Source organism: Castor canadensis, chromosome 3 (assembly GCF_047511655.1).
Source record: "Castor canadensis chromosome 3, mCasCan1.hap1v2, whole genome shotgun sequence".
NCBI classification, from domain to species: domain Eukaryota; kingdom Metazoa; phylum Chordata; class Mammalia; order Rodentia; family Castoridae; genus Castor; species Castor canadensis.
In genome coordinates this window covers 155712331-155739777 of record NC_133388.1, presented here as the reverse complement: position 1 = coordinate 155739777, position 27447 = coordinate 155712331, and the positions used below count along the sequence as shown (strand labels likewise).

The window sequence follows — 27447 nt, the reverse complement described above, 5'->3', positions numbered from 1 at the left end:
GTTACCCCTTCTCAACTATAACTGCGTACCTGTTACCCATCCTCTCCCTCCCTTCTTGCCCCTACCCTTCTCGACCTCTCGAATCCACTATTCTATTTCCTATTTCTATAAAACCAACATTTTGAACATTCACATGTAAGTGCGAACATGCAGTATTGCTTTTCCTATGCCTGGGTTATTTCGTGTAAAATAATGTCCTCCAGTTTCATCCAGGTGGACATTTTTGGTTGTTCCCAGGTTTTTCTGTGGTAACTAGTGCTTTACCAAATAACCGTATGCATACATCTTTGGACAATTTTTCCAGGGTGTCTTGGAATATATGCCTAGAAGCAAGATTTCTAAGATGAAAGGTAAGTATAATTTTGCTAATATTGCCACGTTCCCTTCCTCGTGGTTGTATCATTTTGTATTCCCATTAGCAATCAATGAGAGTAGCTTTCCCACATTCTCACCAATAGGACATGCAATTTGCATTTTTGCAAATGTAGTTTTTAATTGTGCCTTTCTTATTTTTAGTGAGATACAGTGCTTTTTCATATGTTTAAAAGCCATTTATCTTTCTTTCTTATGAATCATTGTTCATATTGCTTGTCTATTTGTCTATTTCTTGGTTCTTTTTATTTATATATTTTATTTTTAAATAATTTCTTTTCAGTGCTGGGGATTGAACCCATGACCTTGTGTGTACTAGGCCAGTGTTTTTCCACTGAGTCATATCCTCAACCCTTTATATCTTAGAAGCTTAATATATTAAGTATATTGACACTTTCTCTGTTATATGTTGCCTTTAAAAAAGTTATCATTTCTTTTTACTTTGTTCTTGGTGTCAAATTCATACAAAAAGTAAAATGTTAATATTAAGTTTATGAATATTTTTGCTGTTGCTTCTGGATTTTGAGTTACAGTTTTAAATTTCCTGGTTACAGTAGAATTCACCTGTGTTTTCTTCTAATACTTGTATGGCTCTCCCCCTTTTTTAAAACTTTAAATCTCTGGTCTATTCGAAACTTATCTTGGTATACAGAATGAGGAATGCATCTTTGCCCATATTCATTCAGTGTTTGGCTAGAACTGGGTAGCAGCAGCCAGGTGAAGACTCAGCTATTTGTGAGAACCTGGAAGTCACTCTGCACAGCCATAGACATGCTCTCCTCAATTTAAGAACTTCCGGGGTTAAGAGTCAGCAAAAGTTCCTCAAGATTGCTGACCACATGCCGGTGATGTAGAGGGACTTGGATGGTGCCACATCAAACGAGCATAGATGGACTTGAAAAAAGCCTTCCCAAATCTAACCTATTTGCAAGTCGAAGTCCTCTATACTTTAAATATCAGTCAAGCAGACAGCAACTCTGACATACGATCTCATGGACTGGCAAGCCAGGCCTGTGTTTCAGGTTGAGGGAAGGTCATTCTATATTTTCCAGAGCTGCTTTGAGGAGGATTACTATGTTTTTTCTAAGAAACCAATTTAGATGCGTAGGGGTGGGTGGGTGTGTAGTGTGGTTTGGGGCAACAAGACTGGGCCTGAGCTGATTGCTGCTGAAGCTGGATGATTGGGCCTGGTGGTCCATAACATTATTCTCATGACTTTTGTTTCTGTTTGAAATGGTCTTTTATGAATTGTTAAAATGAGAACATTCCAACCATTATATGTTTACACACTCACGGCCTCACTGAGGCATTTGTAGCTGACTGCATGTGTTCTTAGGGGCTTTCCAAATTATCCTTGAATCCAGTTATTCTAGAATACAGCCTAAATTAACTCACACCCCTGTAAGAAAAGTCTTTACTAAGTTATGCTTTGATATTTCATCCTTTGCTTTTATCAGGAGTGGATATAAAAACTGCCAACTGAGAATGTCTCTGTATCTTATATATGATCACAGTGGTTTTCCTCTTACATTGTTAAGATCTGTATTCTAGATTCATTTTTATCTGATTGAGATACAGTTTTTTTCAATAAGAACCTTCATAAGTAAGTATTGCATACTTCTTCCAGGAGGCATAGAATTGTTGGCTGGGTCTTGTTTGATGATTCTTGCCTAGACTTGGACACGTAGAAATTTGCAAAATGGTAATATTCTAATTCTATCATCTCTCCTTGTTTATTAGCTAGAAAACATCAATGAGAGAAATGTTTCCTTGTGCACAGAGCCAGGCAGACATGACTTGAGGTGGGGAAATGCTAAGGAATGCTAACTTCAGTTGGTTTCCTCAACTCAGGAGAAGCATGGGTGACTCCAGGTGGCTTCTAAGGTGGAGAACACTGCATTTGGACAGTGGTTTAGACAATTTCATGAATATGTCCCTATGCCCAGACAGGCTGTCTTTCAGAAGTGCCCATAGTTCTTGCTGGGAAGAGTTCTAGGCTTCACAAAATAGGAAGATACTGCTGCAGGGCTATAAATATAGGTCCATTTTCCCTAGATCCAAATGGAAACCAGAGCTCCTGCCATGCTTCCAGAAGTCATTTGGTGAGATGAGGTCTAGTACCTCATCTCAAGGTCTCCACTGATGCTTGCTGTATTCTATTTTATTTATCACTAGTAATTAATTAATTTTTTGGTGTTGGGGATCAAATCCAAGGTTTTTATGCATGCTAAGCAGGCACTCTACCACTTATCTATATCCTCATCCCTATAATTTACTTTTTATTTATTTATTTATTTATTTATTTATTTATTTTTCATTTTTCTTTTATTATTCATATGTGCATACAAGGCTTGGTTCATTTCTCCCCCCTGCCCCACCCCCTCCCTTACCACCCACTCCACACCCTCCCGCTCCACACCCTCAATACCCAGCAGAAACTATTTTGCCCTTATTTCTAATTTTGTTGTAGAGAGAGTATAAGCAATAATAGGAAGGAACAAGGGGTTTTGCTGGTTGAGATAAGGATAGCTATACAGGGCATTGACTCACATTGATTTCCTGTGCGTGTGTGTTACCTTCTGGGTTAATTCTTTTTGGTTTAACCTTTTCTCTAGTTCCTGGTCCCCTTTTCCTATTGGCCTCAGTTGCTTTAAGGTATCTGCTTTAGTTTCTCTGCATTAAGGGCAACAAATGCTAGCTAGTTTTTTAGGTGAATTACCTATCCTCACCCCACCCTTGTGTGCTCTCGCTTTTATCATGTGATCAAAGTCCAATCCCATTGTTGTGTTTGCCCTTGATCTAATGTCCGCATATGAGGGAGAACATACGATTTTTGGTCTTTTGGGCCAGGCTAACCTCACTCAGAATGATGTTCTCCAATTCCATCCATTTACCAGCGAATGATAACATTTCGTTCTTCTTCATGGCTGCATAAAATTCCATTGTGTATAGATACCACATTTTCTTAATCCATTTGTCAGTGGTGGGGCATCTTGGCTGTTTCCATAACTTGGCTATTGTGAATAGTGCCGCAATAAACATGGATGTGCAGGTGCCTCTGGAGTAACAGTCTTTTGGGTATATCCCCAAGAGTGGTATTGCTGGATCAAATGGTAGATCGATGTCCAGCTTTTTAAGTAGCCTCCAAATTTTTTTCCAGAGTGGTTGTACTAGTCTACATTCCCACCAACAGTGTAAGAGGGTTCCTTTTTCCCGCATCCTCGCCAACACCTGTTGTTGGTGGTGTTGCTGATGATGGCTATTCTAACAGGGGTGAGGTGGAATCTTAGTGTGGTTTTAATTTGCATTTCCTTTATTGCTAGAGATGGTGAGCATTTTTTCATGTGTTTTCTGGCCATTTGAATTTCTTCTTTTGAGAAAGTTCTGTTTAGTTCACATGCCCATTTCTTTATTGGTTCATTAGTTTTGGGAGAATTTAGTTTTTTAAGTTCCCTGTATATTCTGGTTATCAGTCCTTTGTCTGATGTATAATTGGCAAATATTTTCTCCCACTCCGTGGGTGTTCTCTTCAGTTTAGAGACCATTTCTTTTGATGAACAGAAGCTTTTTAGTTTTATGAGGTCCCATTTATCTATGCTATCTCTTAGTTGCTGTGCTGCTGGGGTTTCATTGAGAAAGTTCTTACCTATACCGACTAACTCCAGAGTATTTCCTACTCTTTCTTGTATCAACTTAAGAGTTTGGGGTCTGATATTAAGATCCTTGATCCATTTTGAGTTAATCTTGGTATAGGGTGATATACATGGATCTAGTTTCAGTTTTTTGCAGACTGCTAACCAGTTTTCCCAGCAGTTTTTCTTGAAGAGGCTGCTATTTCTCCATCGTATATTTTTAGCTCCTTTGTCAAAGATAAGTTGCTCATAGTTGTGTGGCTTCATATCTGGATCCTCTATTCTGTTCCACTGGTCTTCATGTCTGTTTTTGTGCCAGTACCATGCTGTTTTTATTGTTATTGCTTTGTAATATAGTTTGAAGTCAGGTATTGTGATACCTCCTGCATTGTTCTTTTGACTGAGTATTGCCTTGGCTATTCGTGGCCTCTTGTGTTTCCATATAAATTTCACAGTAGATTTTTCAATCTCTTTAATGAATGTCATTGGAATTTTGATGGGAATTGCATTAAACATGTAGATTACTTTGGGGAGTATCGACATTTTTACTATGTTGATTCTACCAATCCATGAGCATGGGAGATCTCTCCACTTTCTATAGTCTTCCTCAATCTCTTTCTTCAGAAGTGTATAGTTTTCCTTGTAGAGGTCTTTCACATCTTTTGTTAAGTTTACACCTAGGTATTTGATTTTGTTTGAGGCTATTGTAAATGGAATTGTTTTCATACATTCTTTTTCCGTTTGCTCATTGTTAGTGTATAGAAATGCTAATGATTTTTCTATGTTGATTTTATATCCTGCTACCTTGCTATAGCTATTGATGATGTCTAGAAGCTTCTGAGTAGAGTTTTTTGGGTCTTTAAGGTATAGGATCATGTCATCTGCAAATAGGGATATTTTGACAGTTTCTTTACCTATTTGTATTCCTTTTATTCCTTCTTCTTGCCTAATTGCTCTGGCTAGGAATTCCAGTACTATGTTGAATAGGAGTGGAGATAGTGGGCATCCTTGTCTGGTTCCTGATTTTAGAGGGAATGGTTTTAATTTTTCTCCGTTAAGTATAATGCTGGCTGTAGGTTTGTCATATATAGCTTTTATAATGTTGAGGAACTTTCCTTCTATTCCTAGTTTTCTTAGAGCTTTTATCATGAAATGATGTTGGATCTTATCAAAGGCTTTTTCTGCATCTATTGAGATGATCAAGTGGTTTTTGTCTTTGCTTCTGTTAATGTGGTTTATTACGTTTATTGATTTTCATATGTTGAACCACCCCTGCATCCCTGGGATGAAGCCTACCTGGTCGTGGTGAATAATCTTTTTGATGTGTTGCTGAATTTGATTTGCCATTATTTTATTGAGGATTTTTGCATCAATGTTCATTAAGGAGATTGGCCTATAGTTCTCCTTTTTGGAGGTGTCTTTGCCTGGTTTTGGGATAAGTGTAATACTGGCTTCATAAAATGTGTTAGGCAGTTTTTCTTCCCTTTCTATTTCGTGGAACAGTTTAAGGAGGGTTGGTATCAGTTCTTCTTTAAAGGTCTGATAGAATTCAGCAGAGAATCCATCAGGTCCTGGACTTTTCTTTTTGGGGAGACTCTTGATTGCTGCTTCAATTTCATTTTGTGTTATAGGTCTATTCAGGTGATTAATTTCCTCTTGGTTCAGTTTTGGATGATCATATGTATCTAGAAATCTGTCCATTTCTTTTAGATTTTCAAATTTATTTGAATATAGGTTCTCAAAGTAGTCTCTGATGATTTCCTGGACTTCCATGGTGTTTGTTGTTATCTCCCCTTTTGCATTCCTAATTCTACTAATTTGGGTTTTTTTCTCTCCTCATTTTACTCAGGTTTGCCAGGGGTCTATCGATCTTGTTTATTTTTTCAAAGAACCAACTTTTTGTTTCATTAATTCTTTGTATGGTGTTTTTGGTTTCTATTTCATTGATTTCAGCTCTTATTTTTATTATTTCTCTCCTTCTATTTGTTTTGGGATTTGCTTGTTCTTGTTTTTCTAGGAGTTTGAGATGTATCATTAGGTCATTGATTTGGGATCTTTCAATCTTTTTAATATATGCACTCATGGCTATAAACTTTCCTCTCAAGACTGCCTTAGCTGTGTCCCATAGGTTCCGGTAGGTTGTGTTTTCATTTTCATTGACTTCCAGGAACTTTTAAATTTCCTCTTTTATTGCATCGATGATCCATTCTTCATTAAGTAATGAGTTATTTAGTTTCCAGCTGTTTGCATGTTTTTTGTCTTTACTTTTGTTGTTGAGTTCTACTTTTACTGCATTGTGGTCAGATAGTATGCACGGTATTATTTCTATTTTCTTATATTTGCTGAGGCTTGCTTTGTGCCCTAGGATATGATCTATTTTGGAGAAGGTTCCATGGGCTGCTGAGAAGAATGTATATTGTGTAGAGGTTGGATGAAATGTTCTGTAGACATCTACTAGGTCCACTTGATCTATTGCATATTTTAGATCTTGGATTTCTTTATTGAGTTTTTGTTTGGATGACCTATCTATTGATGCTAATGGAGTGTTAAAGTCTCCCACAACCACTGTGTTGGCGTTTATATATGCTTTTAGGTCTTTCAGGGTATGTTTGATGAAATTGGGTGCATTGACATTGGGTGCGTACAGATTGATGATTATTATTTCCTTTTGGTCTATTTCCCCTTTTATTAGTATGGAATGTCCTTCTTTATCTCGTTTGATCAATGTGGGTTTGAAGTCTACTTTGTCAGAGATAAGTATTGCTACTCCTGCTTGTTTTCGGGGGCCATTGGCTTGGTAAATCTTCTTCCAGCCTTTCATCCTAAGCATATGCTTATTTCTGTCAGTGAGATGAGTCTCCTGTAAGCAACAAATTGTTGGATCTTCTTTTTTAATCCATTTTGTCAAACGGTGTCTTTTGATGGGTGAATTAAGTCCATTAACATTAAGCGTTAGTACTGATAGGTATGTGGTGATTCCTGCCATTTAGTTATCTTAGTTGTTTGAAGGTTTGATTGTGTGTACCTAACTTGATGTTACTCTCTACTGTCTTGCTTTTTCTTATCCTGTGGTTTGGTGCTGCCTGCCTTTTCATGGTTAAGTTGGGTGTCACTTTCTGTGTGCAGGATCCCTTGCAGAATCTTTTGTAATGGTGGCTTTGTGGTCACATATTGTTTTAGTTTCTGCTTATCATGGAAGACTTTTATTGCTCCATCTATTTTGAATGATAGCTTTGCTGGGTAGAGTATCCTGGGGTTGAAGTTATTTTCATTCAGTGCCCGGAAGATCTCACCCCACGCTCTTCTTGCTTTTAATGTTTCTGTTGAGAAGTCTGCCGTGATTTTGATGGGTTTACCTTTGTATGTTACTTGTTTTTTCTCTCTTACAGCCTTCAATATTCTTTCCTTAGTTTCTGAACTTGTTGTTTTAATGATGATATGTCGTGGAGTAGTTCTATTTTGATCTGGTCTGTTTGGTGTCCTGGAGGCCTCTTGCATTTGTATGTGAATATCTTTCTCTAGATTTGGGAAATTTTCCGTTATTATTTTGTTGAATATATTACGCATTCCCTTCGCTTGCACCTCTTCTCCTTCTTCGATGCCCATGATTCTCAAGTTTGGTCTTTTGATGGAGTCGGTGAGTTCTTGCATTTTCTTTTCACAGGTCTTGAGTTGTTTAATTAATAGTTCTTCAGTTTTTCCTTTAATTACCATTTCATCTTCAAGTTCTGAGATTCTGTCTTCTGTTTGTTCTATTCTGCTGGATTGGCCTTCCGTTTTGTTTTGCAGTTCTGTTTCGTTCTTTTTTCTGAGGTTTTCCATATCCTGGCTGTTTTCTTCTTTATTGTTGTCTATTTTTGTCCTGAGTTCATTTATCCATTTATTCATTGTGTTCTCTCTTTCACTTTGGTGTTTATACAGTGCTTCTATGGTTTCCTTTATTTCTTCTTTTGCTTTTTCAAATTCTCTATTTTTATTGTCTTGGAATTTCTTGAGTGTCTCCTGTACATTTTGGTTGACCCTATCCAGTATCATCTCTATAAAATTCTCATTGAGTACTTGTAGTATGTCTTCTTTTAAATTATTCTTGTGGGCTTCATTGGGTCCTTTGGCATAATTTATCTTCATTTTGGTGGAGTCTGGATCTGAGTTTCTGTTCTCTTCATTCCCCTCTGGTTCCTGTACTAATTTTTTGCTGTGGGGAAACTGGTTTCCTTGTTTTTTCTGTCTTCCCATCATTGTCCTTGGTGTTGTTACTGTCCTTGTACTGTGTGTAATTAAGTATTTTCTAGCTTGTAATAATAACAATGGTAATATTGAGAATGGAAGAGTGAGCTGAGATGGAAAGCAAGAAGTTGAAGAAAAGGGGAAAACAAATATACAGGCAAGAGGGAGAAAGCAGAACAAGGTATCAGACAAGAGAGTTTCAAAGGTATAAACAGGGAGTGTTAGTGTACTAATCGACAGTAAGCTGAACAGACAATAGAGAGACAGAGAGAGGATTGAAAATCAAAGATAAAAAAATAAAAAATAAGTATATGAAAGTAATATCTATTTATAAAAATGAATTAAAATAAAATGGAAAATAGAAAATTAAAAAAAAAAAACCAAAAAACTTCCAAGTTTATATGCAATGCAATTTCAGTCTTAATAATTTGGATGTCCGTCTCAATCTCCAGTCCTGGAGTTGGTGCCTCAGATGTTGTTCTGTAGTTGTCTCATCAAAGGGGATGCATAAAATAGAACAAAACTACACTCACACACACACACAGAAGAAAAAAAAAAAAAAGCCCCACCAAGTGTCCCCAGTTCAAATGCAATACAGTTTCAGTAAGTTTTTCGGCTTGCGGGTGTAATTCGGTTGTTCTCTCATCAAAGGTAGGGAGAAAAAGAAAAAAAAGCTTCTGGAGGCAGTTCTGAGAGTGGTATCTGCAACTGTGGCTTGCCTGCCTGCTGCTCTCAGCCTGTACCTGGCGGCGTTATTTATGCAGGTCTCTGGGGTGAGGTAGCACTCACCTGGTCCCACAGGCTTTGTTTGCTCAGAGTTCTCCTGTGCGGGGGCCTCTGCTACAGGCTTTCCCCTTTCCAAGCACTGGGAAAGGTGCCACTGCTCCGCATTGTCAGGCCTGCGTGTTTATTTACAGTTCACGTGGGAAGTGGGTCTTCCCTCCTCTCACAAGCGTCCCCGCTCCTGGTTGCTGGGCGCGCCCCGCTCCTGCCAGAGCCTCTCCGGCCCACCCGGCTTGTTTATTTACAGTCCCGGGAAGGATTCCCTTCCCCCAATCTTCAGCGCTCAGGGCGCCCCACCCTCTTTCCAGTGTGTCTTAACTGTTCTTATTGCTTAGTACTCAGTTTCTCTTTTTTTCCCGGGTGGAGGTCAGTCTGTCCAGGGGGCTATGCTGCTCTGGCCCAGGCTTGTCTGTGGGGCTACCGCGGTACCGCGAAGCTCACCTGGTCCTCGTCTTCCCAAGCCGTATGGGCGCCGGCCACTGGCGGCCCCGGGGGCCCTCCTCGTTTCTCCATTTAACATGAAGTGGAGATTCTCTGCGCCGGCTGGAGATGTGGAGGAGTCAAAGTTATGCCTTTTCTCAGTGATCATGCCTGCAAAGTGTGTCTCCAGCGTCTCTCCAAGATTTCACTATAGGAGGGTCGCTTTCTGCTTCCTACCTCTAGCCACCATCTTGGAATTCTCTCCTAATTTACTTTTTAAAATAGAAACTTATACACAAACTTAACTTTCTATGGCTTCCTTTGTATTTGCCTTGTATGTTAACAATAGCAGATTTTAATTCTCTAACAGCCTTTGTAATACTGTGCTTAGGCGAATTGCTGTCAGTTTCTGGTCTGAGCATGGTTTGGAGATGAATGGGAAAATACCCTGAAAGCAGGGGAAGCAGAACAGAAGGACTCTTTAGAAAAGTGACTTATGGGAAATGCTAGGATCCCTTCTTTCCACCTTCAATGTATATGTAAGTAACTTGGTACCACTTTGAGGCAAGTAGGGTTCAGAGCTCCCTTATAAAGGCCCCTATCCACCTTAGTTTCCTCCTTTTGATTGAGCCATCACAGTTGTGAGCTCAAACACAGGAGGGGTGGGAAATCAAGGGTCTACACTAAGATTTCCAAATTCATGCTGGTGATAAATATAGAGGCCAAAGAATAGCACTGGGATTGGGATTTCCATCCCAATTTGCCAGTCTTCAGAGTCTGTAGCCTTAAACCCTATGCCTTAAGGAATATCAGACTAAATTATTTTAGAAAGCTAACTCAAGAAGGGGAGAAAGAAATTCTCATTGTCTGTGTCAGGCTCAGAAATGTGCCATGAACACTGAGTCCCTCAGGACTGAGTCCCTGGTAATTCTCCCTACATTCTTTTGCTTCATGACCAGAAAAGAAAAGGACTTTGCATTCTAAAGCAATGGAAAATTAATTTGCAAAAGTCCAAGGTCCTTGTAGATCAATATAAAATTCCCAAATGAAGACCAACAAGTCAGCATTGTTTATTGACAATCTCATTCCACTCCAGGCCTGGAGAGGGTTTTCAACATTGAGGGGTGGGTATACCTTAGGAAACCCACCGAGTCAGGGTGACACAGTTATTTCTGGGGGCCAGGTGCTCCTGGCATAGTGTATAACTAAATAATGTTGGTTGGCAAGGCCTGGGGTAATTGAACTGGGCTATGGTGAGGTTGACCACTTCCTTATTAGTCATGGTGAGGATGACCTCCCCACCAGCTGAAAGAGAGTGACTGGGTAGGAATTGGTCAGGTGATGGTGTTGCTGTTATTGACAAGGAAGGTCAGGAGGAAAACATAACGGGTGATCAGCCCGGGAAGAGATTGAGGTGAAACTGCTCCATGGGATGAAGTGGCTGGTGACATTGGTTAGTGGAGGTGCCATATGAGTGGCTTTCCCAGCGGGGTCAGGATGCTCAGTGATGGAACTCTCAGAGAAGAGTGAGTGGGAGGGAAAGCCCAGGATTGCACTACTGGGGTAGAAGCATTTCTGGCTGTGGGTCTGTTAGTTGATCAATCTGCTTAGTGGACTTGGGTCACCCTGTCACATTGCTGAGGGCAGGAAGCATATTCAGTAGCTTTTTCTGGGGAGCTGCAGAAGGTAGTGATTAAGCCCTTTAATTTTTTTCCCCTTGAATCCAAACCCTAGAGAATCAATTTGTATCTTTGTTAAATCTGTATGTATCTTCTTTGTTCTTCAATGTCTTTATTGATAAATCAATAAAAACATCTCCCAGTGTTGCCATGAAGATTAAGTGAGATAATATAGAGAAAGCAAATATAAAAGTGCCTGATTGAGGGTAGACATTTAAACTGGTAGTTCTCAAGATCAGCTGCACATTGCACCCAAAGGGAATGTGAAACAAATCAATTGCTGTTAGGTTTCAAAAAATTCAAAACAATCGTGTTGTATGCAACCATGGTTGAGAATCCTTGTACTAAAATTTGTTACTTCTACCCAGAAAACTCTTTTAGGAGTTTAGAGTTGGTTAACTTTTAGTCAGGTGTTGAGTTGTTAACTGCCATTGGTTTTCTTTTGCACAACGTGGTAATTTAGAAAAGGTACAGCCACGGCTGTCTTGTAAATCTGGTTGGATAGAATCCTGCTTTTGTGAAAATTGACTGTTTCTCATCCCTGGAGGGGCAGACCTGGGAAGATCTGGGGCTCCCCTCTGGAATCCCGCCTTTCTGAGAAACAAGCCAATCAAATCAGGTCTAAACCAGGAGGCAGGGATACATGGGGCTCCTGCAATGAAATTCCCACCCTCTGCTGGGCGGTGGCCCAGACCATGTTTTTTTTTTTTTTTAATTTTATTTTTTAAAATTTTTATTTTATTCATATGTGCATACAATGTTTGGGTCATTTCTCCCCCTTTCCCCCATCTCCTCCCTTACCCCCCCTCATCCCCTTGCTACCAGGCAGAAACTATTTTGCCCTTATCTCTAATTTTGTTGAAGAGAGAGTATAAACAATAATAGGAAGGACCAAGGGTTTTTGCTAGTTGAGAAAAGGATAGCTATATAGGGAGTTGACTCGCATTGATTTCCTGTGCATGTGTATCACCTTCTAGGTTAATTCTTCTTGAACTAACCTTTTCTCTAGTTCCTGGTCCCCCTCTCCTATTGGCCTCAGTTGCCCCAAAGTATCTGTTTTAGTTTCTCTGTGTTGAGGGCAACAAATGCTATCTAGTTTTTTGGGTGTCTTACCTATCCTCACCCCTCCCTTGTGTGCTCTCGCTTTATCATGTGCTCAAAGTTCAATCCCCTTGTTGTGTTTGCCCTTGATCTAATGTCTGCATATGAGGGAGACACTGGGGGAGAGAGAGGAGGGTCATGGTGCACACATTGTTTTCTCCTTATTTTATGCTCAAAGATAGTCTTTATGTACTGAAATGTTCTAATCATATTTAACTTATTATTATTATTTTTTACAGTCAGGGTCTTGCTATTTAGCTCAGTTTGGCCTTGAACTCAGGATCCTTCTGCCTCAGTCTCCTGAGTGCTGGGATTATACATATACCCCACCATGCCCCCCTCCCAAGAACCACTCTTAAAGGCAAGATTTCCAGAGGTAATCTCATAGGCGGAGAAGAGAAAGGAGTATGTACTGAGCTGCTGGTATCACATCAGAGTCTTTCTGGGCGGGGATGGAGGGGTGTGGGGAGGTGCGGAGGGGTGGCGGGGTGCAGGGAGCATAGGCATTCATGCTAGTCTCCTATTTGACCCTGTAACAGGAGTTACTAATGAATCACAGCACAGTTCTGGCTACACTGTCTTACAGCTAGGACTGTCCTAAGTTAAGACCGCAAGGTGAACTTTGGGTGTGTGTGTTTTTTTGTGTATGTGGCACACATGGGTGCCACTGTGCCGTGTGCTGTTGGGTATAGGAGACTGGAACCCTGAGCAGAGGGGAGACTGGGCTGGAGAGAGAGGCCTGAGACTATAGTGTGGAGGTGGGAGCAGGTCCAATTTCCCGGAGTGAGGGGCAAGAGAGTGTAGAATTGGACATGGGGGACCCCATAGGTGGGACTGCAAGGAACTGGCTTGAGAGGTGGAAGAAAAGCCAGGACGGAGCATTGGTGAGGAAGCTAGGGGAAAGGATGATTCAGGGAGGGCTATTGGTGGTGTTGGCTACATGAGAGGTTAGAAAGGTGCAGACTGCTGTATCCCTCCCATTACCATGCAATGGTGGCTGGTCACCATAGCCAGTGCCATCTCTATGGAGTAATGGAGATGGAATCCAGACATTAGGCAGTACACTAGATGTGAGCAGGGGCTTCTTTAGTGAAATTTGACAGGAGAGACAGAATTCGGCTCAGAAAACCACCAAGATTATTTATCATTGCTTGGAATTTAAAGAAAACTCAAGGTCAAATAAAAAGTTCAGCTGACTGTGAGAAAAATGACAGAGGGAAGATGAGCATATCTGTGTCTGCTAGATCCAGCTTGCAATCTTCAACATCTTACCTGCATCCTGCAGAAATGGAGCTAGGCCTTGCTAAAGAATATTTGCTGGCAGGTAAAGCACAGCATCCCTAAGCTAGCATTTTTCAGGAAGGGTCCATGTTATCCTGCATCAGAAATCCACAGTGTTTTAAAATGTGCAGTCCCCAGATGCTGGACCTGCTGGCCCAGGATCTCACAGTGCAAATCCAGTTTTAATAAACTCTCTGCCTTTGTCCGGTGCAACTGGTGATGTGAACATTTGTTACCCACTTCTATCATGAGAGTCACACCCCAGTTTCATGGCAGAATAACTGCAGCCAGATTACCGGCCCTGCCTCCTAGGCTGGTGCTTGGAGAAACCATTCATGGATTGAGTTAAAATATTCCTGGAATAAATAGCTGCGAACTGGGCCCCTTTCCGTCAGAAGAAGTAGTGGGGGAAAAGTTTTTACTAGCATGCAAGATCTTTGTTGAATATTGTTTGGAAAAGCACAGGTGGCTGTCAGCTAAGATTTTGAAACAGCATTATGTTTGGCTCAATGTTTCTTACTTGACCAGCAATTCATTTTATTACCTAAGTTTTAAATATTTAAATGATTCCCTAAAGTGATTTGGTTTAGGAAGTTGCCAAAACACAAACAAAACCACCACCAACAAAACTCCCAAATAAACAACCCAAACAAACCCAGAAACAGGAATAATAGCTGTATGAAAGAGAATTTACTAGACTCTGTCCTGGCCTGTGAAAGTAGCTAAGGAAGATTCTGCTTCAGCCTAAAGCATTCACTTTATTCTATGGGATAGAAGTGGAACAAAACAAAATTGCAGTTTTACATTATTTGTTTGTTTGGGTTCCCATCAGCCTTAGTTAAGTTTGTAGGTAGTCCTGACTGTTCTGAATTATTGAATTAAATAACTGAAGGATTCAGTTCTAAGAAGTATTTACTAAAAACCATCATTAAGTTAACAAGAGCAGGACAGGTACTAAGTAATTAAAATATTATTATTAGATACAATTCTGTTAGGTGAGGCTTGTGTGTTGATAGATTCATGACAAAGTATTCTCAAAACACATATGTAACATGAAATTGAAGATCAGATTGAAGTGCAAGTACATGAAAAATAGAAATCTCATGGATTCCATTTACTTTGAATTTTAAATGATAAACATAATAGAAACTTAACATACTTGGAATTTTAAAAATAATTCCAAGTGTTCATAAGATTTTTGTCTGGGAGGCAATCCAGACGTTATTTCTTATTAACTGATTTTATTCCTAAATTAAACATCACATATTTTCTGGAACCCATGTTTGAAGGGTGGTTAAAAATATAGACAATTCCAAAATGTCATCATCCCTATGAAGCAGTAATTAAAAGCTTTTTCCCAAGTCCTTTTAATGCATCCTAAAAATCCTATCTCCTTTGCTCTGAAAGAGAAGTCGTTAATCTTAATCAACTATATTTTCCTTTATTATTTCTATTATTCAGTATTAGCTGTTGAACTAGCAATGCCTTGCTTTTGCTTCTCTCTGAATTCTAAAATGCAGTGGTGTCAGTCCTGAAACATGCATTAATTAACATGCAAGATTAATCCTTATATTTAATCTGGAAGAATGTAATAAATATATAAATAGCTCTTGGAACCATGTGAGCCTATTATCCCAGAGAGTCCAGAAAAAGACTCCATAATCAGAAATTTAACCACCTCTTACTTCCTCTGATGTAATAGAGGATGGTTGTTTGGTCTTTTCAGAGTTTAATTAACCCAAATCTCTGAGCTGGAAGCTGAGAGATGCACAAGACAATGGATCCCCATGGAAGGATTCTTCCCTGCATGATTTTTATTTGATTATTCACATGGAGCTGGAGGAAAATAGTCAGCAGGATTATAGTTGTGACTAAATCTGACAGACCAGGGATGGAAGCCTGATTTTGTTGTCACAGGCTGTGTGACTTGGCCAGGATACACTATTTCTCTGTTCCCACACTTTCTATCTATAAACTAGAACCTGCTTCATAGATATGTTGTCAAGATGAACGGAGAAAACCTTGATGCCTACTGCATCCACATGCAGGAGCGGGGTAGTATAATGTAAAAAGACAAGACCATCTAAACTTGATCTACATATGCATTTTGCTTTTAGAAAACCTTGTAGACTTAAAATCACTTTTTATACATGTTACTAAAAAGCTTCCAGAGAAGAAGCAAACTCCTTTCAGAGCAATGCAGTGAGGTGAGATGCTGTTGATTCCAGGAAGTGAAATATGTGGCAAAAGGAAGCTACTTGATTTTGTAGGACAAGGTCATTTTATTCAGCTCATGGGAGTAGATTTCTTTAAACTTAGTGGTGTTGGCTCCACTAAGTCTGATCACCAGTGTGCAATGAGATGGTTTGACTTTCAGGGTCCCCAAGATAACAAGGTCTCTTCCTGTCAGGGCTTAGAGCACTTATGAAGCCTTCTCCCGACATCTGGGAGGGAAGGAACCCACCTTGATTGCAGAGTAAGCCCTTGTGTTTTCCCTGAGCTGAAGGCACACGAGCAATGGACAGAAAATGCAGTCCCAGTTCAGGAGAGGCCAAGAAGCACACCTCAGAAAGTTCCTGAAACACAGCAGAGGATGACATGTCTGATCCTCCAATGGCATTGATTCTCATCCTCAGTGTGGACTACCAGAGCAACTAAAGTGTGAGAATCGAAAGTCTTCTAAAAGAAGTCTTGACTCAGAAGTCTGGGAGATTGGCTTTTATTGGTTAATTGGAAACCATTTTGAGTGGAAGAAATCACTTGCTCAATAAGTCTCCTCCCTGAATTGTGGGAAAAAAAGATAAAGTTTGTGTTTTGGGGAAAGTTTTCTATTGGTTGTTTTATGTAGGCTTTGAAGGAGACCTTTGAATTTCAGAAGCAGGGGCAGCCAGCTCATGTTTGGTCCCCTCTGAGTCATTTATGATGTCCCTTGTGGCCGGTTATCAATGAACTCCATCATTGTGCAGACTTGGAGCCCTATGGATGTGGAGCATGGAATCTATACAAATATTTGTGGACTGAGTTTCCTTTGTGAACACTGTGCTAAGTATCGGGGGTACAGAATATAAATAAAACTCTGTCTTTTGTCACAGAGCTCACACTCCATGTTTTCTAATTTGCTAACCTTCATTTGAAAACTCAGCACCTGTTTTGAGATATATTAGATATGAGTGGAACTTCTTTTAGTACAAATTCATTTCTTTCCTGGACTGCATGTAATGATACCTTTTATGATTCTCAAAGATCAATAAAAAATGTTAATGGTTAATGTTTGACTGCAGGTGAAGGGAGAGGCTGGAGAGGCAGTGCAGGGTAGAAGGTGTGTTCCTCAGGAGATCCTCAAGTCCAGCACGCAACTCCACAGCTGAATGGAAGGAAATTTTGTACAGAAAGGTAAGGACAGATACGTCTTAACTATTCTATAATGTATTTCTTCAAGAATGACAAATTAGATGGAGGGGTACTTAAGAAATTGTTGGATAAATTTATTCCTTGATGTGGCTGTACAACATCGCTAGTAAAAGACGTTTTTTCCTGGTGTGATAAGTTTTGTTTGCAAAGTACAGTTGCTTTCTTTTGTGGTTTCTTTTCATTGGTTAATATTTTAGAAATTCATTTGATGAAGTAACTTCAGTTGAGCCAAGGTTGGCAGTGGAATTAAAGGAAAGATTGGGTTCTCTTGTGTTTAAACAAGGATTACACCCATTTGTTGTGATTAGCATATAAAAAATGCTTAACTTTACATTGCTCTGGAGCTCTTGTATTCTAGAAATTGGGGTTGCAACCGTATTCTCATAAAATAAAGCATCTCTCAGATGTGGTCTTTAAAGGCTGAGCTTTCAGAGAATAAAATTCAATTTAGGATTCTTAGGACCGTCTGGGACACAGCAGAGAGAGAGGCACAGAGAAGAAAAGAAGCCTTTTAAAGAAAGTACTGGAATAAGAATTGAAGATAGAGAGCCATACCTGCTGTCACAATTGGGAAGGGAGGCTAGTGTGCATGTCAGGTTGCTTCGGGTGCTGCGTTTGGTCTCGCAGTGGATGAACCACTGCTAATGTGTGATTCTAGAGATGTTAAATCATGTGCCACTTACTGGCATCTTCAAAATTCCAGGCTTTGCCTGTGTCTTTGTTTCTTGATTACAAGTGACTTTATAGGGACAGATGCCCTCTGTGGTAGGGGACACTAAGTGGGAGAATGGAAGGGTGGTAGTGCTTTCTCTAGTATCTTGTCTTCATTTTTCTTCAAAAACTTAACTAGCAAGTTTGAAAGAAGGAAATGTATGTTTAGAGGACAAGGAAAATGGATGATATTCAACTTTTACCAGGAAGTAAAACAAGCCTTTTTATGGGGAGGTTTTACAGTAGATTGTGGGGCATGTAGTTTATCAGTCTTCAGGGCTGGTCAGATGGATAGAGTGAGTTTCATCATTCATAAGTCAGTGAGCAGTGAGGAGAGTACTTAAGCTCTGTGAACCTTAATGTTTTTCCTTCTATAAAGCAGAGATAATCTGCCTAACTGGGTGATTATGCAAAGTAAATTAGATAAGTGGGGAAATAGCTTACTACGTAGCTCGGCATATGGTAGACATTCAGTGATGTTAGCACTCTTTTCCATGAGAAAGTTTAAGTAAGTCACTGAGGTCAAATGGAGGAGTTACTGTTCATTCTGTAGAAAAAAGTTAATAATGCCACAAAACATCATCTGTCTTAAAAGACAGTATTTTACTTTGTAGCCCAGACTGGTCTCTAATGCTCAATCTTCCTGCCTAAGACTTCCAAGTGATGGGGTTACAGGTATCCACCACCACGCCCAGCTAAAAATATCTAATCTTCCATTGTACAAGAGAGCAACTAATGCAGTGATAAGGAGGTAGAATCCAACCATAGAAAAAGAGAACAACAAAGCTATTGGGTTTTGATAAATAGTTTAATACCAACAATTAAAGACCCCTCAAATGGTTCCCACATAAGCTTCAGGTGCAGTGTGGACATGCTTTGAAACTAAGAGGAGCCCTGAGAAAAGTCATTATTGCTCAAGGTGAAGGTTACATTTCCAATACTTTCTTTCTCTGACTCTGAAAAAGCAAGTGGACATCTCATGTTCCTTTCTCTGAAGGTTCACAAACAGATGCTTATCAGGTGCTAGTTTATCTGGGTAGAAATAGGTTTACTTGTTGGCCTAAAATCGCATCCATTCAGAAATCACTGGTGTTGAACTTAGTGGTTCTATGGCCTACTCTTTGATTACCTAAACAAGGAAAAAGGTGCCAAATTTCATTAAGGAAGTACTCATCTACCTATTTGTTAGTTGTGAGACCAAACAAGGATGTTTACTTAGGTACAAGAAATATTAACTTAATAAAAGGAAGATATTAACTCAGTGGCCAAGGTATGATTTATATTAGTGCTGATTTTTTTCACTTTAAGCAATATAGAACAGACTAAACTATACTTGGTGGTCACATACATGGTACAAACAAAACTTAATTTTTCTTAAAATACTCTGTAAGGCTGACATTTTGAGTCATCTCATTCATGATATTCTGGGTCAATGGATTTTTTTTTACCATATTTTAAAACAGTTGGGACTCACAATTTTAGAGTAAACAGAATTGAAATGATAGCCTTGTGGTTTTAAGGAATATTTAATCTAAAGGTGAGCACATCTTCTTCATGTGGAGGCCATGGAGCCCAGTGTTTCTGTGCTTGGTCTCTGCACTCAGATGGGTGTCCCTTCCTCAATTTCTCTAAGTTTAGTTTCCTGCCTGGCAGGATAACAAGACCCATATGATAGGATTGTTGTGTTTAAATGAATAGGTTTCCCAAAATCCTTAAATTAGAAAATATGCAATAAATGAAAGCTATTTTTTAAAGTTTCAATTAAAAAACAAATTCATGATGAGATTTCATAGTGGCATGGCACTCTCTATTAGGTAGAATTAAATTAATTTTCCTTACTCTCCCCATCAGTTATGATTTAATTATAGAAATAAGGAAGTTCACCTGCTGTACTTGAACATGACTATACATTTTCACCATTACGATTCTTGCCTCAGGGTCATCTTGTGAATGCATTACAGCAAGTGTGTGTTTTAAAAAATCCTTCAATGTTTCAACCCTATGGGATGGAATCAAATTGAGATTTACCTCCTACTGAATTTCTAAGACCAGAATATGTGATCTTATTATCTTGACAAAGTGCTCATCTCTACACTTTATAATACATGAGGAAATTTTGTATAATTCATGAAGGAAACACTGTGTCAAAAAATTAAGCACCTTTTGTGAGAAATGGTGATTCCCATCCTCTTCTTTAGGCCAGGGAAAACCCTTATGCTTGTGTTTTATAGATACGGAGGATAAAGAAGGTCACGCCCCTGCCTCCTTCCTGTGGTTCTAAGAGTGAACTTGCCCATTTCAGGAAATTTAGTGCTGAAGTCCTTACTGTCCACATGTTTAAGACATGAGGGAAGCGCTCCACAGGGAAACCTTTTATCACCCCCCATATTGGAGCCTCCCTTTCCTCTGAGGATTCAGAACCACCTTTCCATTTAGGGCTGGCACCTCCCATGGGCCTCCTCTCCACAGTTGACCTGCCCTTGCTCAGTTTGGGGGAATGAAAACTAAACAAGAATGAGTGTGTCCATCTTCCCCCAAATATTCCTTAGAACTCATTATTCTTTGCTTTAATTAGAATAATTGTGCTAGTAATTTCTATTGTAATTGATCATATAAATTTAAACCATTTGAAGTTTTATGGGGAGTCATCTATCTTCTCATGAGCCCATCTACCCTCTCACGAACCTATTTGTAAAATAAATAATCATCCCTAATTTTGCATATGTGTAAATCCAGATTTTCATATTCAGAAAGACTGGCATGTCTCTATGGGAAAGTTCAGTGGAGAAAAAAGTGCTTACATTTGTGTGTGGGCATGGGCGTGGGTAGTGCTGCTTCCTCTCTCTTCTTTCCTTCCCTTAACTCTAAAAATACACCATGCAGCTGCCCACTCCTTCCTCAAGTGGAGTCACTAGTCTGATGGGTGAAGCAGCAGCCCTGATGTTATGGCTGAGTGCTTGTTTCTAGCTTATTAAGAGCCACTTTAATTGGGTCCCTAATTTGTCAAAAGTACAAATTGGTCATCTCCTCCTGTGGTTTTCTAAACCTTAAGTGATGTAATTGGTGCCACTGATTTATAAGCCAGACCAAAAAGACGGCAGGATGGATCTGAACCTTACTTGATGAACAATGGTGTGAGCCAGCTTTTAATCTGAGCTTTACTCATATCTGGCCTTGCCTTATAATTTATGCTGCTCTTAGTGATATACAACGCAGATGTAAAATAAATGACACACAGGATATGTGGCAGTGTTCCAGCTTGGTGGTGTTATGAATTCCAGTCACATGCTTTGCTGCCCGCACAACCCTAAGATATTTGAAAACAAATTTTGCAGTTCTCTGCTCAATCTTTGTTTTTTGAAGTTTCATGGCTCAACCTTGGTATAATTTGAATTACTTAAATTTCAAGCTTCTTGTTATTCTTCCTTCTTTTCCTTTCCCTTCCATTCCCTCTCTCCCCATCTTCCTCTTCATTGTCTTCATCCTCCTTTATAAAAACCAAAACAAAAAAGATAAGAGATGACTGGTTCTGCTTAAAATTTGCCAAGCACTTAACTTTTTCCAAGGGGGTAAGATCAATGTGTGCATGAGTTACTTGTAAGTTTGGAGAGCTGAGACCTAGAACTTCCCTGTGTTTACTGAGATAAATGGAGAAATGAAGAGTGTCTAAGAATGTTTTATTATTTATTTATTTATTTTGTTCATTTATTCACATGTTCATACATTGTTTGGGTCATTTCTCCACCCTGCCCCCTACCCCACCTTCCTCCTCCTCACTATTCGGCAGGTCCCATTCTGCCCTTATCACTGATTTTGTTGAAGAGAAGACATAAGCATAATAAGGATGACAAAGCGTTTTTGCTAGTTGAGTTAAGGAGAGCTATACAGAAATATTCCTACTATTGCTTTCATGTACAAATGTGTTACGACCCATGTTGATTCATCTCTAACTGATCTTTACACTAGTTCCTGATCCCCTGCTCATGATAACCTATCTTTTTTTTTTCATTTTTCTTTTATTATTCATATGTGCATACAAGGCTTGGTTCATTTCTCCCCCCTGCCCCCACCCCCTCCCTTACCACCCGCTCCACCCCCTCCCGCTCCCCCCCTCAATACCCAGCAGAAACTATTTTGCCCTTATCTCTAATTTTGTTGTAGAGAGAGTATAAGCAATAATAGGAAGGAACAAGGGGTTTTGCTGGTTGAGATAAGGATAGCTATACAGGGCATTGACTCACATTGATTTCCTGTGTGTGGGTGTTACCTTCTAGGTTAATTCTTTTTGATCTAACCTTTTCTCTAGTACCTGTTCCCCTTTTCCTATTGGCCTCAGTTGCTTTAAGATATCTGCTTTAGTTTCTCTGTGTTAAGGGCAACAAATGCTAGCTAGTTTTTTAGGTGTCTTACCTATCCTCACCCCTTACTTGTGTGCTCTCGCTTTTATCATGTGCTTATAGTCCAATCCCCTTGTTGTGTTTGCCCTTGATCTAATGTCCACATATGAGGGAGAACATACGATTTTTGGTCTTTTGGGCCAGGCTAACCTCACTCAGAATGATGTTCTCCAATTCCATCCATTTACCAGCGAATGATAACATTTCGTTCTTCTTCATGGCTGCATAGAATTCCATTGTGTATAGATACCACATTTTCTTAATCCATTCGTCAGTGGTGGAGCATCTTGGCTGTTTCCATAACTTGGCTATTGTGAATAGTGCCGCAATAAACATGGGTGTGCAGGTGCCTCTGGAGTAACCTGTGTCACAGTCTTTTGGGTGTATCCCCAAGAGTGGTATTACTGGATCAAATGGTAGATCCATATCTAGCTTTTTAAGTAGCCTCCAAATTTTTTTCCAGAGTGGTTGTACTAGTCTACATTCCCACCAACAGTGTAAGAGGGTTCCTTTTTCCCCCACATCCTCGCCAACACCTGTTGTTGGTGGTGTTGCTGATGATGGCTATTCTAACAGGGGTGAGGTGGAATCTTAGCGTGGATAACCTGTCATTTTAAGGTTTCTGTATTAGTTCCTCTGGAGTGGGGACATCAAACACTTTCATGTTTCGGGTTTTCTACCTATTCCTATATCTCCTGTATGTGCTCTCCCCTTTTCTTGTGATCCAAGTCCAGCCACATTGCTGCATTTGCTCTAGATCTAAAGTCTGCATATGAGGGAGAACATACAATTTTTGGTCTTCTGAGCCTGGCTGACCTTGCTCAGAATGATGTTCTCCAGTTCCATCCATTTACCTGCAAATGATAAGATTTCATTTTTTTTCATGTCTGAGTAAAATTCCATTGTGTACAAGTACCACATTTTCTTGATCCATTCATCAGTAGTGGGGCATCTTGGTTTCCATAACTTGGCTATTGTGAATAGTGCTGCAATAAACATGGGTGTGCAGGTGCCTCTGGAGTAACTGTGTTGCATTCCTTTGGGCATATCCCCAGGAGTGGGATTGCTGGATCGTATGGCAGGTCTATGTTTAGATTTTAAGAAGTCTCCAAATTTTTTTCCAGAGTGGTTGCACCAGCTTGTATTCCCACCAGCAGTGGATTAGTGTTCCTTTTTTTTGCACATCCTCACCAGCACTTGTTGTTGGTGGTGTTTTTGATGATGGCTATTCTAACGGGGATGAGGTGGAATCTCTAAGAATGTTTTAGAGCCTCTTAGAAGCATTGGGGTCCATCAGGAGAATCAATTAAACTTCTAGTGGCCCTGTGAGATGCCATGGACACTGTGTATAATAGTAGAGTAAAACCCCAGTTGAGGGCATCCCTGCTCTGGGATGGCAGTACCTTACTCAGTTGAAGCCAGAGTTGTTTAGTATATTAGTTTGCTAGGGCTGCCATCTCGAAATGCCACAGAATGAGTGGCTTAACAGAAATTTATCATCTGACTGTTCTGGAGCTAGAAGTCCAAGATCAAGGTGTCAGCAGAATCTGTTCCTCTGTGGGCTGTGAAGGAAGAATCTGTTCCAGGCCTCTCTCCTAGCTTTGGAAATGGCTGTCTTCGTGTTCACATGGTGTTCTTCCTGTGTGCATGAATCTGTCTCCAACTTTTTTCTATTTATAAGGAAGCAGTTATACTGGATTAAGGCTTACCCTAGTGACCTCATTTTAAGTTCATTACTTCTGTGAAGACTCCAGAAAAGGTTATATTCTGAGGTGTTTGGGAGTTAGGACTCTGACATGTAAACCTTGGAGGAATACACACAATTCATTCCATGACTTTTGGCTTGATTAAAGTATGGGAGGCTGAGGTAAAGCTCAGAGGGGAAATTAGGAGAAAGAGTGACACAGAAATGTATTCGCTGTAAGAACAAAACCTCTCAGGCTGATGCAGCCTTTGCCTTTATGTGGTGGGAGATGTGTGTGTGTGTGTGTGTGTGTAGGGGGAAATTATGCCAGCATAATGAAGAGCAGCCATGAAGTTAAAAAAAAAAACCCCAAATCTCTTAATATTTGTAAAGATATACCGGATAAGGTGATGTTTGTTATCCCATTAGCAGGACACTCAAGCTTCCAGAGGTAGAAGAATATATGATTAAGAGCTCAGGCATGGGAATTAGCTTGGCACGTCTTCTTTGACCTTCACCTTTTGGGTTTTTTTAATCTTAAGATATAGATGATGATAATCTCTGCTTCATAGGGTTTGTCTAAGAAATTGGTAAGATAATTCACATGAAAGTCTCAGAACTGTGTGTACAAATTGTTTTCAGTAAATGTGAGCTGCCTTTGTGTTGGTATCCTGAGTGGACACAGTTTTGGGATGTGTAGGGATTTCACTTTTTTGAAGGTACCCCCCCTGCATCCCCTCCTCGAGTGAGGCCAGCAGTCCTGGTTCCATATCTGTAAGCCAAGGCCTTGCTTTATCCATGCTTAAAGCAAGTGGTGGTGGTATATCCATTGGTTTGAGAAACATCCACATTTTTGGGGTTTGAAGTCTTTTTTACAAAACTCCTTTTGAAAAGAGCCAAAAGCCTTTGACCCGTGTTTCTAAGGGTAAGTTAGACCTCTCAGATCGTCACCATAGGAACTGATTGAATTCATCCTTGCACCAGAGGGAGACCCTGACAAATAGCAAAAATTCCATGCAGGTGGTTGGGTCAACTCTTTCAGGTAGTTTAGATAAAATGTCACTGAGTTATCTGAAAAGCTACTCAAATTCTTTCTAAACAGTATTTGTGAGGAGACCTATCATATGGATGACTTGGTGATTTTAGGTAATTTCAGTTATAAGCAGTGGCTTCCTTCATGACCTCAGTCTGATATTCACTAGGGGATCATGTTCCTGAAAAGAGGAAGTAAAAGCGAGACTTGTTTGAGAGATAAAAGTCCTTCTTGGATGTAATCCTAGCATTAGTATAGTTTGTTCTTAATCATTCAGGAAAAGGCTCTGCCTTGTAGCTTCTTTGGGTCTTGAAGATGTTGCTGTGGAAGCTGCTTCTGGAATATTCTCAGTGTATCACAGGAAGCTGGGTATTGTGAAAGGAGACTTACTGTAGAGCAATTCTTAGAGTTCTGACTGGGTTGCTGAATGAATTTTTATTTGACAAACACTGTCCCAAATATTAACTCATTGAATTCCATAACTCTCAAAGGTGGAAACTGTCATTGTCCCTACTTTTTGAATGAGTAAATGGGACCATGACGAGGTAGAAGAGCCAGGACCAGTCAGTCTAACTCCAGAGTCCATGCCTCTAACAACTGTATGTTGTGGTAGATTTTTCCTCAAATAAATCATGGCACTCTATGCAGGAGTGAAGAGCAATGACTTCTCATTCCTGTTGGAAACTGTCCTACAAGTGTTAAGACTGAATGTAAATACCAAAGAAGAAGTGCATTTCCATTAAAGTGTCCCAGACAGTGGCCTGTCTGAACATCTGACTAAAAGAGGGCATTCATTTTATTTTTACTTGCTTTTCTATCATTCAACTTGTATTTCTTTGGAAGATTAAAAGTGCTTAAAAATCAGTTCACAGAAAGATGATGTATTTCAAACATTTCCTAATTATTTACCAAGTAAAAAATCTGGTAATATATTTAAAAGAGAAACAATCCTTTCCATTAACAATAAACTGTATTACTATACTTTTCAAAATAAGGCTATAAATTTCAAATTGCTTTCCTTTAACTATTTATTGATAGTTATTTTTACAATAGCAATATTTATTCTGAAGGCTCTTATAAAGATGATAATAAATTAACAGACTTTCCACTGGTCAATGAGAACTTTTGAACAAACACCTGTTCAGGGCTTAATATATGCAAGATACAGTATGAAGAGATCAGAGAGGTTAAAAACAATAACAATTTAAAAACAAGGTCTCTGTCCTGCAGGATTTTAATTTCAAGCAGAGGCAGTAATCCCAACAAGCAAATAAGTGGTACATAAATAAATAAACAAAACAGAAGTGACTTCCAAGAAAGAGGCTTTTACCTCATAGGACAGTGCTTATTTCACAAAGAAAGTAGAAAGGTCCTTACTCCATGAAGGCAAACCCTGTCTCCTTATTTTGGTTCCTAGTTCTTGGCACCTATAAGAAGCTTGAGTCAATTAAAAAAAATAAACCATTAGATGGACCTCACTAATAAGATATGAGAAGTAGAAGCAGAGATGAAGAAGGATGGTCTCAATCTGATTTCATAAAACAAATATTCATGTTTGTTTTCTCTGGGCCAGGTCTGTGCCAGGTAGGGTGAGCAGCAAATGTCAAGGCACCCATCCAGGAGAGCTGGGGCAAAGTGCACAGCGCGGGCAGGGTGACTGGGTGTGGGATGGGAGTGGCAGATAAGGTTGGAAGAGTTGGGAGCAGCGTGGGGTAGCTCTTGAATGCCAAGGAATTTGAGGAGAAAGATCTTCAAATGGGTCATTATTGTCTGCATTTTTACTTCTACTAAGCAAATGCTGGTTGACAGTTGATTGTGTGCATTTTTCTAACGTTTAAAAAAAAACTAGTTAGACTTAAAGATGCCATTTATTAAAATATATACAGCCATCGCCCAGCGTGCATGAGAATTTGTTCCAGGACCTCCATGGAGGCTCAAGTGCCTTGTATAAAATGGCACAGGATTTGCATATAACCAGCACACCCCTCCCATATACTTTAAATCACCTCTAGACTACTCAAATTCCCAACTCAATGTAAATGTCATGCAAATAGTTGTCATGCTGTATTATTTGGGGAATATTGACAAGAAAAATGTCTGTATGTTCAGTGCAGATATATTCCCCGCCCCCCTACACCCCTGATAATTTTTCATCTGTGGTTGGTTGAATTTAGAATGCAGAACTTGTGAATATGAAGGGCTGGCTTGTTTCATCTTACAATAGGCTCAAACCTGGAATTACTTGTTACTTGTTTTTCTTGGTTATTCCAAACCAAGTAATCAGCCTACAGCAATCAGCCTTGTTTGTGGTTAACAATAATGAGTTTATTCTAACATAATGTTTGGACATACCCACCAAATTAATTCTGCTGCAAAAACTAATTTTTAAATGCTCAAGGAATTTTTGAATCTAAGAGTCCAGAAGGATTTTTAATCCTAGCTTTTCCTTAAAATAGCTGTGGAACCTTAGAGTAAGTTGTTTAATTTATATAGCATGCATAAACTGTATTTGTAATATCTGTCTACATATTTAGGGCTGTGCCTACTTTGATACCCATGTAGCTATCACACTAACAAGGCATAATAGAAAGAATTGAAAAAAGTTTTTGAGTTTGGAGTAGACACACCTTGTGGACAGCCTGACAACGCTTAACTTTGTGGGCAAATTGCTTAACTTTGAACCTCAATTTCCTTTTCTATAAAATCAGCATAACAA

At 39.5% G+C, this 27447-nt stretch overlaps 1 protein-coding gene across 1 annotated transcript in view; it reads left to right on the top strand.

The window, feature by feature from the left end:
- Positions 1 to 16781: 16781 nt before the first annotated feature.
- Cdh17 (cadherin 17) overlaps positions 16782 to 27447 on the top strand; it is a 73357-nt gene continuing 62691 nt past the window's right edge. Inside the window, exon 1 of the mRNA XM_074068847.1 lies at positions 16782 to 16888. The gene's annotated coding sequence lies outside the window, so the exon portion shown is untranslated. The remainder of the gene's footprint in view (positions 16889 to 27447) is intronic.